Source organism: Marmota flaviventris, chromosome 16, assembly GCF_047511675.1.
Source record: "Marmota flaviventris isolate mMarFla1 chromosome 16, mMarFla1.hap1, whole genome shotgun sequence".
NCBI classification, from domain to species: Eukaryota; Metazoa; Chordata; class Mammalia; order Rodentia; family Sciuridae; genus Marmota; species Marmota flaviventris.
The window spans coordinates 17,553,210-17,568,281 of record NC_092513.1 but is presented as its reverse complement, the minus strand read 5'-3'; the positions used below and the strand labels follow the sequence as shown (position 1 = coordinate 17,568,281).

Genomic DNA, 15,072 nt, shown 5'->3' with positions numbered 1-15,072 from the left:
CACATTAGTGTTGCTGGTCCAGGGAACACACTTTGAAAACCAGAGTCCAAGCAACTACGACCTAGGCACTGATCAAGCCAGACTGGCATGTGGAAATAAAAGCCAGCTACCATCCTGAGATGGCAACAATCATCCTAGGGCAGGACTGTCCAGAGAGCCACTGAAACAAGAAGGGCTCTCACTTTGACCTGAAAGGGACAAGAATCAGGACAAGAATCAGGAAGCCTTCTGGGAGGTAGTCGCACCTGGTCATCAGGTAGAGGGAAGGAGGAGAAAGACAGTCACCAGCAAAGAACACAGTATGTGCAGAGACCCTGAGACAGAGGAGGCATGTTCTGTCCCAGTAGTGAAAACATTCCTTTTTTATCAATGACATTTTTATAATCAAACATTTTATTGTTATCCTTATTCCTTTTGCACTGAATCCTTTCCCCCTACCTATTAATATTTAATAATCATTTAATATTAATATCTATTAATATTAATGTCTATTAATATTAATAATTATTAAATATTAATAACCCTGAATTTTTTTATATTACTGCTACAGATGCCTGCAAACACAGGATGCTCAGAGTTGGTCTAAAAGTGGTGTCTGAGATAATCTGGAAAACAAGCAAAGAAGTTAAACAAAAGTCTCATGATCTCATGTTAGGTTAGGGCAGGGACAGAGGAGGAAGGAGCCAGCAAGTTTAATGCAGGCAGGGACGTTAAGGCTGTGGTTTTGCTGGATTTTCTCATCTGAGCCCCTTCATCTCAATAATGAAATTGGTTCTTTTAATGGTTTATGAAAACTAGAAACCAAAAATGTCAGAGACAGTTACAAAATCAAGATTTGACTGAGTTCAAAGAAGAGATACTCTCATCTTTATCTCCTCTCGTAAAGATGATAAAATGCAGCCAAACATGAAGGACCAAATTGATTTGGGGGCATTCTGGAACAGAAAAACACCAGAACTAACTTACACTTTAAACAAATTCTATAGGATACAAAGACTGCCTGACAGGATGTTATAATAGAAATACTATTTTAAAAAATAGTATTCAAATATAAATGTTTAAAGATAATCAACTTTGTAATATTCCTGTTACGTTCTAAGAATTTTTTAGATTGGAAATCATTGCCCAGTGCCTAAGGCAAAGTGGCAAACAAGATTTTAATTTTGCTAATAAAATGTACTTTAGTTCTTGCAATGCTCTTTTTTTTTTTTCTTCTTCTTTCTTTTATAGTACTGGGGATTGAACCCAGGGGCACTCTAGCACTAAGCTACATCCCTAGTCTTTTCTTTATTTTTCAGCTTTGAGACAGGGTCTAAATTGCTGAAAACTGGCCTCAAACTTGCAATCCTCCTGCCTCAGCCTCCCAAGCAGCTGCAATTACAGGAATGTACCACCACATCCAGCTTGGTCACTGATCTTTATACACTCTTAGTTATGTGCCAAGTTCATTTAAAACCACTTCATGCTTACTGATTTTCCTATGACACATACAAACAAACCTATAAGAAGATAAAACTTCATCTGATAAAACCTCACCTGATAAAAAGCAGGTCTATTGGGATCACTGAAGTTGTATGGCTCTGGGTACAACAATGTGACATTTCCTCTCATGGTGGCTTGGTCCTTGCCTTGCCTTGAGCTTGTTTCAAAACTGGTTTCAAAAACCTTCCTGATAGTTTGGCTTCACTGATTTTTCTTTTTCTTTTTTCCTTTGGTGTATCAGGGATTGAACTCAGGGGCATTCAACCACTGAGTCATGTCTCCAGCTCTATTTTATTTAGTGTCAGGGCATTTTATTTAGAGACAGGGTCTCATAGAGTTGCTTAGAGGCTCACTTTTGCTGAGACTGGCTTTGAATTCTCTATCCTCCTGCCTCAGCCTCCTGAGCTGCTGGGATTACAGGTGTTGGTGCACTTATTTTCAACTTTCAAAAATAAATCTCTTCTTTTAAAAATACTCTCAAGCTTGTCACACCTCAATGATCAGGAAAATGAATGTTGGTGTTTTTTTCTGAAGATTTATCATCTCTCAAAATAGGGGGACAAAACCTTTAAATGAAAAGGGCCTTATCTAAAAAGGGGACCTACTATAGTATTCATTGTGTGGAAATAAAAATAATTAATAAAAGCAAATGCAAAACAAATAAAACAGAATCCACTGTACATCGCTGTATGTTTCCTTGTCATCTGAACCTACAGTGCTTAAAATTAATTCCACCCTGAAAGTTTTAAATACGGGAAGCTTATGACGAATGAGATCATGTGGAGCCATGAAATTACAACAGGAGGGTGAGCTGTGAAATATCAGGCCCATCATTTGAAGCACAAAGGGATTCCAGCTCAGAGATTGACAGCTTATCACTAAACTAGAAGTAGGAAGAGCACCCCACCCAGTTCCTGCCAATGTCCACCCACCACCCACACATTGCTTTCCCTTGGGTTTCTTCTGTGTTCCAGGGAAATAACATCTATCCTGCCAACTCCCCAAATTTTAAAACTATAAAGTGGTCTAAAAATGTGAAGAATTGGTATTCTTAGCCAAAGTCAAACCACCATTCAGTGACTCACAGAGCTGATATTTGCAGGGCTGGGGACCTGCATTAATGTTACAAATGACAGATACTCCTCGAAGACCAGGAAAATATCACAACATCATCATTCTGAGAGACTACGAAAGCCAATCCTCCTCTCCTAATCCCCAGTAAAACAAAATACATAGAAGTTTCAGGACTTATTTATAAGAAGAGGGAGTTCTCAAATCACAGTTTTATGTTCCGAAACTTCATTTCAGGGTGGGGTTACCAGAAAAAAATACAGAGCACACAGTTAAATTTGACTTTTAGATACACAACACATAATTTTTAGTGTCAGTCCCAAATATCATACTGGACATACTTATCAAAAATGAAAAGGGCTGGGGACGCAGCTCAGTGGTTAAGCATCCCTGGGTTCAATCCCTGGTACCAAAAAAACAAAAACAAAAACAAAAAAACTGTTCACTTTTAAACTTGAAATTCAAACTTAATTGTGTGTCCTGTATTTTTAATTGCTATATCTGGCAACCCTGACTCTGGGTCACTTGGATGGATTTTGCAACGTTCAGGTGTTCCTAGACCCCTTACCTGGGAAGTCTAGGGACCTGAGTGCAATTTCTGGTTCTGTCAATTACTAGTTCAGAGACCTCAGGCAAGTTATAGTTCCATTGTTAGAAAACAGAGACCAGTCAATCCCTACCCTACAGGGTGGACCAGCTAGTGTGAACATGGAAAGGAAGCACACTCTGAATAAAAACAGCAGGTCACCCAATACACATTATGGGAAAGAATGGTCCTGAGTCGTGAGCATCACCGGACACTTCTTTTAGGTTTTCAAACTTAACCCATCATCAAGGCTAAGAGTCCACATCTGTGCCTGCCTGGCATGCACAGGAGCTGGGTTAACTCCTACTCTCCACTTCTCAGTCCACTCCCATCCTCCCAGCCCAAGCCCCCAGGAGTTCTTCCACATGCCAGAGCAGCCTCCGCACTGTTATCCTCCCCACTTCCTGTCTTGTTCCCACCCCAATCCATTCTCCACGACATACTCTTGTTTATCACCCCAAACCAGAAACCAAATTATATCATTCCACTGCTTAAAAATCTACTAATGGCGTCCATCGGATCCTCCACAACTTGGCCGGGCCTCATCCGTGCTCCTCAGCCTGCTCCCTGCACCCCAGCCATTCTGGCCTCCACATAGTTCTCAGAACACAGCACTAAGCATCAACCTCTTCAGGGTCTTGCACATAATTCCCCCACCAACTGTCCTTGGACAGATGCCTTCTCATCCTTAGGTCTCAAGCATAGCCTCCTCCAAGAGACTCTCCTGGACCATTTCATTGTGGTTTAAAACATACAACAGGGGTGGGCCATGTAGCCCAGTTGGTAGAGAGCTTGCCTTGCATGCACAAGGCCCTGGGTTCAATCCCCAGCACTGCCCAAAAACATGCAACATAAAATTTACCATTTAAACCATTTTAAAAAGTTGGTTGTGATGCCACTGCCACCACTATCCATCTCCAGAACTTTTTCATCTTTCCAAACTGAAACTCTGTATCCATTGAATAACTCCCCATATTCCCCAGCACCTAGTGACCACTGTTCAACTTTCTGTCTCTACAAGTCTGGTTATTCTAGGCATCTCAGGTAAGTAGACTCATGCAATATTTACTTTTTTTGTGTCTGGCTTATTTCACTTAGCACAATATCTTCATCAGCATAATGCTTCATCCACGTAGCATATATCAAAATCAACTTCCCTCTTGCTCACTATTTTGTTCAACATCTATTCTTCTCTCCCCACCCCAACAACCCTGAGAACTCCGTGTAGGGAACCACCATGCTGGTTTTGTTCCACATTGTATCTGCCACTAGTACTGGCACAGGGCCTGGAGAGTAGTGGGTATCCAATAAATAATTATGGAATCATTGGGTGAAAGAAAATCATGAGGCCACCAGAAAGCCAGTATCTTTAGATGACTAACAAACTCTGTGGACTTTGTAGTCAGTCCTGGCACTCCACAGCTGGGGGCCAGCCTGGGCAACTTAATGAGACCCTGTCTCAAAATATAAAATAAAAGGGGGAGGGGGCTGTAGCTTGGTGGTAGAGCATCCCTGGGCTCAATCCCCACTACTGCCCAAAGCCAAAAAAAAACCCCAATATTTACAAGGACCTACATCGCACCCGAACTCTGTCTCACAAGTTTTGCCTTAAAGGCTCATGTGAATGGAGATGGGGGAGGGAGCGCCCCTTATTTCTGAGGGGTTGGGAAGAGCTCGTCTTTCCAATTGGCAAAGAGCAGTACCTTGGAGTTGTGGAAGGGGGGGGGGGGTTGTCTTGCAGGGCTGCCTCCCTCCTCGGTGCCCGTGGACCGCCTGCAGAGCACCCTCCCACCAATAAAAGGACAGGTCTGTGCTCCCTGCAAACCATTCCCTTTTTCTAACAACCTCTCGCCCTGCCAAACTAGGAAGACACACTGATGATAAACACAGATGGGACTCTCTGAACAAAACCTTATATGTCTACTTCTGAGGAGCTTCTTTATGATCTATGGCCAGCCATCTGAATGCAGCCCACTGAATTTATGGCATTCCAAGATTCAGATTTCTCTTTGCAACCCAGGCTCTGCCAGGTTATCTTTGGCCCCTCTCTTAAGCCACACCCAATCTGTCTGGAAATCCTGATGCCTTTAAAATCTATCAAATCAAATTTACATCTCTATCTATCTAGTCCCATAACCTGCCCTCCCCTACCCCCCCCACCCCCGTCCCCCATCTGAACCCCCAAGGCTGCTGCTCTGCTGGAAGCTTCCATCACAGCTCTCCTGGTCTAGCCTCTTACCTGGTATCCCTGCCCAGGAGCATCCTTCCCAACCCCCACCCCAGTCCTAGCCTACCTGCTGCTGGCCTTCACAAAGCAACAAGGACCCTAGTTAGATCTCATCTCTTCAAAGAGCAACATCTGGCACCCTCCCTCTCGAGCTCACACGAAGTCAAAGCCAAAGTCCTTACACAGCCTGGGAGGTCCTGCAGGATCCCCCACCCCACTCTGCTTTCCTCTTTTCCTTCTCCCTCCCTCCCCGACTCACTCAAGTCACAGCCCCCTCTGCTCATCAGACAAGCCAGGCACTCCCACCTCAGGACCTGTCCAAGTTTTCTGTCCCCTCTGCCTGGTACACTCTGCAGATCTTCCTGGGCCACCCTCTCTTCTGAGCGCTTAGGGGTGACCCCTCTATTGACACTGCAGCTTGCTCCGTCTTCCCAGCATGTCTCAGAGCGTGCTGTATCATTTTCCTATTCATTATATATCCTTGTCTCTCCCATTTGTCACCCAAATGTGAGTGAGCCACCTGGGGACAGGCTCTCTCCTCTGTTCACTAGCACAGACAGGTAGCTGGCACACGGAGTGCAACCCTTACACGTCTGAGGGACATCTGACTGGCGGCTGCCTCAGTTTTTTCAGACTTTGTAAGGGTTGGTGGGAGGGGCCTCCACCCTGGGAACAACCCAGGAGACAGGAAGTGTCATGACAGAGCTCCAAGTATGACAACAATCCCTAACTAAGACGTCAGGGTCCGCCAGTGTTCTTTTGCTTTAAATAGTCTTGGTCCAATTGATCTCAAAGATTCAGGACATGTTAAGTGCCAGTTAGGTCACCATTCACGAGGCCTGACGTTCTCACACTGACCTTTGAGAGAATATTTACTTTTCTCTCTATAACGGAGGAAGCATAAGACTATAAAAAAATTGTAAATTATCTTAAACATGTAGAGCTGCTCAAAGTGTCACATGGCCCGATTAGCTATGTTAGCCCCAGGAGCCGTTCTGTGGTTGTGATTAGCTTGAGGTTGGAAAGAGGAAGGGACACTCAGGGACCGTGGTACTTTAGGTTGAAGTTTGTTTTTTTTTTTTTTTTTTTAAGAAAACCCTGGGCTGGGGATGTAGCTCAGTGATAGAGCATTTGTCTAACAGGCACGAGGTCCTGGGTTCAATTCCCAGTATGGAATAAAATAAAATCTTAATAAATAAATAAATAAATAAAACCCTACTCTCATTTTTTAATTTTATTTTTATTTTTTAAGTTGTAGATGGACGCAATACTTGCATTTAATTTATTTATTTTTATGTGGTGCCAAGGATCAAACCCAGGTCCTCTCGTGTGCTAGGCAAGCACTTTTCCACTGAGCTACAAACCCAGCCCCCAAATCCTGCTTTTCAAATGAGCAAATTCCCATTTGGCTAATTTTTAGGGCACTTATGAGTATAAACTCATATCACATACCTTTGTTTTCTAGAAAATACAGTTCATTTCCCAGGTACCCACCCCCACCTCCCCAAGAAAATACAGGTTAAGCGGTTTCTAACATGACCCACTGACATATAATTCCAACGGGCTCCTGGCTTTAAGCTGCCACACACTCTTAGGGGGATACAACAGTTGGCAACTCAGCCATGCTGCAGTCTACAACTGACCTTCTGCCTTGGAGCCTTAGATTGTCTTTTGTTAGTGTTGTTTTTTTCAGCAATTGAATTTGTTTCTTTATTATATTTTTTAATGTGTTCTTTTTAGTTACACATGACAGTAGAATGTATTTTGACATATTACTCATACATAGAGTATAACTTCCCATTCTCGTGATTGTACATGATATGGAGTTACACTGGTCGTGTTTTCATAAATGAACATAGGAAAGTTATGTGTGATTCATTCTACTGTCTTTTCCATTCCCATCCCCCTCTCTTATCCCTATTCACCCCTGCCCAATCCGGTGAACCTCCACTGCCCACCCCACCGAACTGTGTGTTAGCATTTACATATCAGAGAGAACATTCAGCCTTCGGTTTTAGGGGATTGGCTTATTTCACTTAGCATGATAGCCTCCAGTTCCATCCCATTACTGGCAAATGCCATAATCTCATTTCTCTTTATGGCTGAGTAATATTCCATTGTGTATATGTGCCACATTTTCTTTATTAGAGTCTAGTTTTAAAGCCATGGATTCTACCTTAAGGTGGAAAATAATCTGACACCTAAGTATTCAATTAAAACTTTTTTTGAACTCTAGAAGGAAGTTTAGGATTTTTTTTTTTTTTTTTTTTTGTCCACCCTGGTATATCCTCTCCACAGGCAGTTGTGGTCTGTGCAGATGGCCAGGTACTGAAGCCATGTATCCCAAGCTGTCACACCTGCCCTGGCACATAGCAGCTGTCAACTCCACGGCAGGCCAGTTGGGTGATAGAGAGACCAACCTGTCAGCTTACTAAGAGCAGCTTGAAAAGAAGGCACAAGGCTGTCCCTCACAGGTCTCCAATATAGCCATTCTCCTAGTCCCCCAAGTTCTCTCCCAGCAGTTTTGGAGCAAAGTATGGAATTAAATACCACACGTCTCCATCCATCTAATTTATGAAAGATACATTTCTCTAGAGCTCGAAAAACCACATCAGCAAACAGATTCCTACATGTTCAGGTCAGCAGCAGCATTATTCCCAATCCTCAAAAACAGACAAACCAGAGCAGGCATCGTTTAGCTGAACGGATACACAAACGTCGGATATAGAATACTATTCACCCTGCAGGAGAAGGAAATTCTGGAGCATGTGACAACATGGATGAACCTTGAAGGCTTTATGCTAAGAACAATAAGCCAGTCGCAAAAGGACAAATATTATATGATTCTACTTAACATGAGGAACCATAGAGTGATCCAATTCACAGAGAGAAAACCAGAATAAAGGTTAACCATTACTGGGAATAGGGTGAACTGGAAATTACTGTTTAATAGATATAGAGTTTCAGTGTGGGATTATGAAAAAGTCCTGTGAATGGACCCTGGTGTTGGCTGGTTGTCCAACACTGTCATTGCATTTAATACCACCAGACTGTAAACTTAGAAGTAGTTGAAATGGTAAATTTTGTTTTGCCTATATTTATCCACAATTTTTTTTAAAAAGCCTCCCAGGAAATAAACTTCTGTACTAACAGAGTGAGATCATGATGAACCCAAAGGTGTTCTGCTACCAAAAGCAACAAAGACTTTTCACTTAATTCCCACAATCTCAGTGGTCTGATGACCTTTTCCTCTCACATACACATGGCTTTCTTGTTGAATTAAAATTTTTGGAGGTTTATTTAACAGCTGGCAGGGCCCGACTTAGAGGACCCACACATTTATTTTCCAATATAAAGACGGAGCCTATATTTCCCAGCATTAAATACACACAAACTGATCCATCTCCCCAGTGAGTAAATATTTAAGCCAGCCAAGTCACATGGCTATCTATTTTCTCAGGGAGAATGTGAAGCGATTCTTCTGGATCCACAGATCATGGACAGAGAACGAATCATTTTAATAGTTCACTGGGTCCTGAGAAGACAAAGCACAGGTTTGTGTGCAAATCACAACACACTTCATAAAATAAATAGTGAATTCACCATACAGCAAAAACGGACTGTCAATACTGTGTGACATCGATGTTTGGTGCCTGAGGAGATCTGAGGAGAATCTTCTAGCTCAACTCAATTTGGATAAAGGTTAAAAACTGATTTTAATCATGCCATTTGCAGGAAGGTGGATGTAACCAGAAGATCTCTTGTTAAGAGAAATAAGCCAAAACACAGGAAGATAAGTGTCACATGTTTTCTCTCATATATAAAACCAAAAAAATTATAAAAGAAAGACAATGCAAAAGTAGAAAAGGGAGTAATAGGATAAGGGAAGGGGAAGAGAACTGGGAGGAGTGGGAAGAGAGGAGAAGGCAGGAGAGGGTCATCGGGAGGGTGGGTACTATCAAAACTTGACATGCACTTGTACGGAAATGTCACAGTGCACTCTATTAATCTGTACCTTAATAATTTATAATTCTGAAAATAAAATAAACCTGAAAGGTAAGTTTTAAAAGAAATAACGAAAGAAAGAAAAACTGATTTTGTGTGACCTCTGGCTTTCTTTTTTAATTTTTTGGTGGAGCTGCGTATCATACCCAGGGCCTCATGCATGTTGAACACACATACTACCACCGAGCTACTCCCTGGCCACCACCATTCACCAACCCCACCAAAAAAAAATTCAAATATAACCTGTCCTAAATCAAACAAACCTCAATCTAGTGAAACAAAAGCCACTCAGCAAAGAAACAAAGCCATAAAACAACAGTCCTGTAAATAAAGACTGAGCTACTAGTCAAAGGTCAGGCTCCACACATGCTCACTGCAGAAGCCCCAGGCTCCTCAGTCATGCCTGTGAGGAGAGAGTGAGTGGCTTTCACTACTGAAAGGCCTCCCAACACAGGAGTAACCTTCCCCTGCAGAAGTGCTTTTCCCACCCTGAGACCTTCTGCAACTTCTAAGCCTATCTCTGACCCATTTAATACACTCTCAGAGCTAGAAGTGACCTCAGCAGTCGCCCAGGCCATAAGGCGACCATCTCTCCATGCAGAGAGGACAGTGTCTAGGGCAGGAGAAGAGAGAGAACCTGAAACTGTCTTCTCAAAGAAGAAAAAAAATGTCTGTGAGCCTTCTGTGCCTTTTAGGAACCTCATAGGCTTTCCTAGAGAGGGAGGTAATTCCCTGACACAGTTGAAAGAAGGAGGAATAAATGAAACAGGCTTAAATCAAGGTTCTCCGTCATTAGCAACTCTTACCCAGGCTCCACCATGAAGGAAACCCTGCAGAGAGGACTGTTGTGAAGCCACAAAGTTCAGACGCTACTGAGTTTTCAACAGGGAACAGAATTTAACACCAGGAGCAGAGAGGATTAGGGAGAGAAGACAGGAGGAAGTGAGATGCTAAGGAGACACAGCAGTGGTCTGTCTGTCCCCTCTGTGCAGGAGGAGGTAACCTTTCTTTGAGAGGGCGGCCAGGGCCCCTCAAGGCTGTGACTGAGCTCCTTGAGCAAGCCAGTCCTCCCAGCTGTCAGCCAGAGCTGCAAAACAATAGCATAGATTTGGAGGCTTAGGACCTTGCCCCTACTCTGGGAAACTGTTTCTTAACAGTGCCTGGTGCAAAAGGGCACCAATGTTTGCTAAACAAATACTAATATGTAGAATGATTCCTGTTTCCTACGGAGCCTAGGAGCAAGGCAATGGCAGTGCAGCAGCAACATGAGGATGATATTCATGACTACTTTTATTAAGCTCTGGGCTCTCTCCTTTACCTAAAGCATCTCACTTGGAGCTCATCACATTGCCTGTGAGGTAATACTACTATATATGCCATTTAGAGACAAGGAAACTGAGGCTAGAGATTAAATAACTCATCCTAGGTCATACAGCTAGGAAGCCTGAGGCCTGGATCCCAGCCTGGGTCAAAGGATACAGAGACTTCACTGCCTCTGGACTCTGCTCCCCAGGACCAGTTGTCAAACACAGTTGCCATTGTGGATGGTTTTGGCAATAATGTATTTAAAAGAGAAACACAATTAGAAGTACTCAAGAAGAGTACTAATACCTTCCCAAGTGTTCAGATGATAAAAAATTTTTTTAAGAATATAAATTGTTATATGTGTACATTTATATGAACATGCATACTTGTGTATACACACACATACACATCATTTTTTTTTTTCTAGAATCATCCCTCATAGAGTCGGTCTTCAGTGACAGAGCCTGTAAAGATCTTATGTTGGATATTTTAGCTGGACACAGGGATGAGAATTTGGTGGTAACTTGGTTAACAGAATGAAGAAGATAAACTATTTACTTTTTGTGTTATTCAAACTTTTCTGGGAGCAAGTTAATTTTACTTAATAAGTAGATAAAGACTTACTGGCATAAATACATTTGATCATATTGGACGACGCTAATAAGAAAAAAAAGCCTAAAAACTTACCAGATATCTAAAGACACCACAAAGAAAATCTTCTTGGGAGACCAATGTAGAAACAGACTCTAAAATCAAGTACTTAAGAAACTTTAATGATACCTCTCTTTGGAGACAGGGACATGAATGAACACACTAAAACTTGTTTCCATCCCTAAAGAGGAGGTTCCTCTATATCTATAAGTGTGGAGGCTTCCTTTACAATGACTTTAACTACAGAGCAAAGGCAACTAGTAAATTGAAATCTTTCTAAAGTTGTAAGGATCACCCACATTCTACAACTATTGCTTATGAAAAACTAAAACAGATTTAAATTAATGAGGCAATAAAATATTTCAAAAGTGCCAATGTGTGGTTAGAAGTGCAAGGCTCTAGGTTCAATCCCCAGGACCCCCCCCCACACACACACACACATACATACAACCTGTGCATGATGCTATTTTAAAAATAATATTAATCAAGGGCTGAGGATTTGGCTCAAGCTGTAGCGCGCTCGCCTGGCATGCATGCGGCCTGGGTTGGATCCTCAGCAGCACCACATACAAACAAAGATGTTGTGTCCGCCAAAAACTGAAAAATAAATATTGAAATTCTCTCTCTCTCTTTAAAAAAAATAATAATATTAATCTATCTAATAAAGAAAATAAGAAAGCAACACTCAAACACCCCAAGAAACTTTCACATATTCTCTCATTAAATTAATCACCCCAAAAGATTGATGATACCTCCCCCTGTCCCAAAGAGTAAACAGGCAGAGAAAATTAGGGAATCCCCCCAAGGTTAAACATTTAGTAAGTAAAAGAATTGGAATCTGTGGAATTCCAAAGCCATGTATTTTTCACTACTCCTTGCTTTACAAGGAAGAGGAAGGAGGGATGGATAGAAGGAAAGAAGGGAGGAAAAAAAGGGAAAGAAACAGTCCCCGCTGCTTTGCTATTGCACAAGGCCCGGTTTAGGATCCCAGAGGCCGACACAGGCTGAACCTGGAATTATTTCTGAAGGTGCCTCACAGAGGAAGACTTCTTTACTGAATCATTATTTTAAATCCTCAATCTAAAACAACCGAACAGAACAAAACCTCCCACTTTCATCACTAAGAAATAATAACAAGTGAACATGGGTATGAATTTTCTTAAAATAAAAATCAGAAGGAAAGCCTTAACAGAGCCGACCCTAAGCTCACACAGGTGGCATCTGAGCTGGCTGGGAGGTTGTTTGCCTCTCAGTAACCTACACAAAGAACCACTAAAAATTATCAAAGCCCAGCGACTAGACAATGACAAATGAACAAAGCGGATAGGGTTTCGCTCCCAAAATCAGAACAAGGAAGCCTCCACTACATAATAAAAATCATTAGGAGGCTTCAGAGGAGTAACTGCAGGCAGGCGTGACTTCTCCCCAGAAATTAATCAGCTAATAACCATTCATCATCTTTTGCGCAGTATATGCATTTATAATAGGGCTTTAAAAGGTCTACAACAATAGACTCAGAATTAATGAAAGGCATTTTAGGCCTAACCCAGAAATACTCCTTAGACGATGAGAATTAGAGCTTCTACGTCCCATTTTGTGCTGTTTTCCTTTTTATATGAGCTTCTGTTTCCTATTCACAGAGACTTTATCATGGTTTGTAGCTTTTGTTCCTTAAAGCAGTTAACCTCCGTCAGTAACTTTCTGTGTGCTGGTAACTGATGGTAAATGGTCTCCCAACACTCCACTAGCACTGTCCGGTTTAATTCTCGGAGGGAGTGCGGGGCAGAATTTTGAAGGCAACGCAACCAGTGAAGGGAGCGAATCCTTTCACGCCAACAAGGAGGGCAGTTTCCCGGAGAGGAATTCACTGGTGTCCGAGCTACCCAAGAAAGGGTAGGAGACCGCCGTAGGCACTGCGTGCAGGCCGAGGGGACTCACTGAGCGTGAATGTAGCCCGGGTTCCTTTTACTTTGGCGCGTTAATTCCCCTGCCCCTTTTTCGCATCCTCTCCGCACCTAGTCCTCCGCCTAGGCGGAGTCCGGGGATTTGTGCTTCGAGCTCCTCGGGCGGGGATTATGCGCGCACACCTCCCTTGGAGAAACTTCAAGGTTTTTCTTTCCTTTGGGCAGGGGAAGGGGTTTGGAGCTGTGGGAGGTTAAAGCAGTCGCTTTCTCATTGACATCTCCCGCCGCCGCCCAACAAGTGGCCCCTACACAAGCACAGAGATGACAGCTCCAGACGTCAAACGGGAGGGAACGGGATGGCCCGCGGCAGTGCCAGGGAGCTGGCGGACCTACCCTACGGCAACAGCAGTCCTTTTCCCCATCCCGTCCCCCACCTCGCATTAAAACTCAAGGAAAATGTCAAGGGCTGGGGGTACCTGGCCCTGAAGCAGGAGTCGCGGAGGCGATCGATTTCACTCCCCACCTCCATCCCTCTCGTAGGTGCGGCGGAGGCTTGATACATTTGGCCTTAAATTCAGTTTCCAAGCCGTCGGCATCCGCCCCAGGAAGGCATCCCTGCAGAACCCGGCAACTGGGGTACTCCCAGAGAGGGGGCGTCCACTGCAGGGCAGCCAGCGGCACTTCAAAGCCCTGGCTGACTTAACACCTTGGAGCTCAACCCCGGGCCGGCGGCGTATGGCAAACCAACGAAAAACTCTTAACAGCTTCCGCAAGTTCTCGCCCCGGGAAAGGTGAAAATCCCAAAGACCTCTTCACAGAGGAGTCTGCCTTCCCCGAGGGTGCGAAGGCTCCTGGCACCCCCAACACAAATCCCACCCTTGCCGGCTCGGAAGTCCAGGGGGCCGACAGCTGCTTTCACCGCATCTGGGATCCCTGGAGTCTGCTGGCCCGGGGACCACCATCGGTGCCGGGGGACCTTGGCAGGCTGACGGGACTGGGGAGTCCGGGGGCCCCGGCGCCGCGCTCCTCTTACCTAGCGTTCGCTGGGCCCCGGTTGGGGCATCCGCCGGGTGCGCGCCGCTCCAATCCTCGCTGCGCACCTGGCCGCCGCCCGCCCGGCCCCAGCCCTGCAGCCGCGCTAGCGCTTCATGGCGCACGGGGGCTGGCCGGGGGCCCCGGGAAGCGTGTCCAGCTGGCGGCGACTCCTCCGGCTGCCGTGGCTCGCCAATGGCTCCCGCCTTCCCCCGCCCCGCGTCAGTGCGCCCTTCCTCTACGGCCGCCCTTTTCCCCTGGCTCTGCCGGACCGGCCAAACTGGTTTCTCTGCTCCAGGGAGGAGCCTCTCGTCTCCCTCCGGCAGGCGCAACCACGGCGCGAGGCTGGGGATGAGGCTGAAGCTGAGGCTGGGGCTGGGGCTGGGGCTGGGGGCGGGCCAGGCCGTCTGTCCTTCCTCTACCCCTCCCACAGGCGGCCCTAGTGTTGGCAAAAGCGGCCCAAGTCGAGTCTTGCGTCCTTCGTGCGTCCCGGCAGCAGGTGAGCACCCTGATGGTGCCCGGAGCGCGCCCTCCCGCTTCTCCTAGCCTGTGACTCGGCAGCTGCTGTCGCTCACTGTACCCCAGGCGCTCCAGTCCCTGGGCTGCAGTCACCACCCCGCCCCATCAATTCCGCGTCACTTTCCCGCCCTCTGCCGGCTTGGTCACAGCTTGGGGTCGGTGACCGCGCCAGCCTGGAAAGCTGGCGGGGCCTCCGCGCCCGGAACCTGAACTCCCTCTGTAAGGGGAGCCGTGTTCCCGGACCAGTCACCCAGTGCGCGTCGCGGTTCGCAGCGCCAAGGGTAGGAGTA

The 15,072-nt window shown here is 45.1% G+C and overlaps 1 protein-coding gene across 3 annotated transcripts in view; it reads right to left on the bottom strand.

Moving 5' to 3' along the window:
• Positions 1–14,815, bottom strand: part of Atp8b1 (ATPase phospholipid transporting 8B1) — a 116,926-nt gene extending 102,111 nt beyond the window's left edge. For 2 of the 3 annotated variants that reach the window (XR_011704790.1, XM_027949072.2), the window contains exon 1: positions 14,265–14,815. The gene's annotated coding sequence lies outside the window, so the exon portion shown is untranslated. Of the gene's footprint in view, positions 1–5,672; positions 5,773–14,264 lie in introns of those variants that run through there. The other variant, XM_071602715.1, reaches the window with a different exon arrangement.
• Positions 14,816–15,072: the final 257 nt, after the last annotated feature.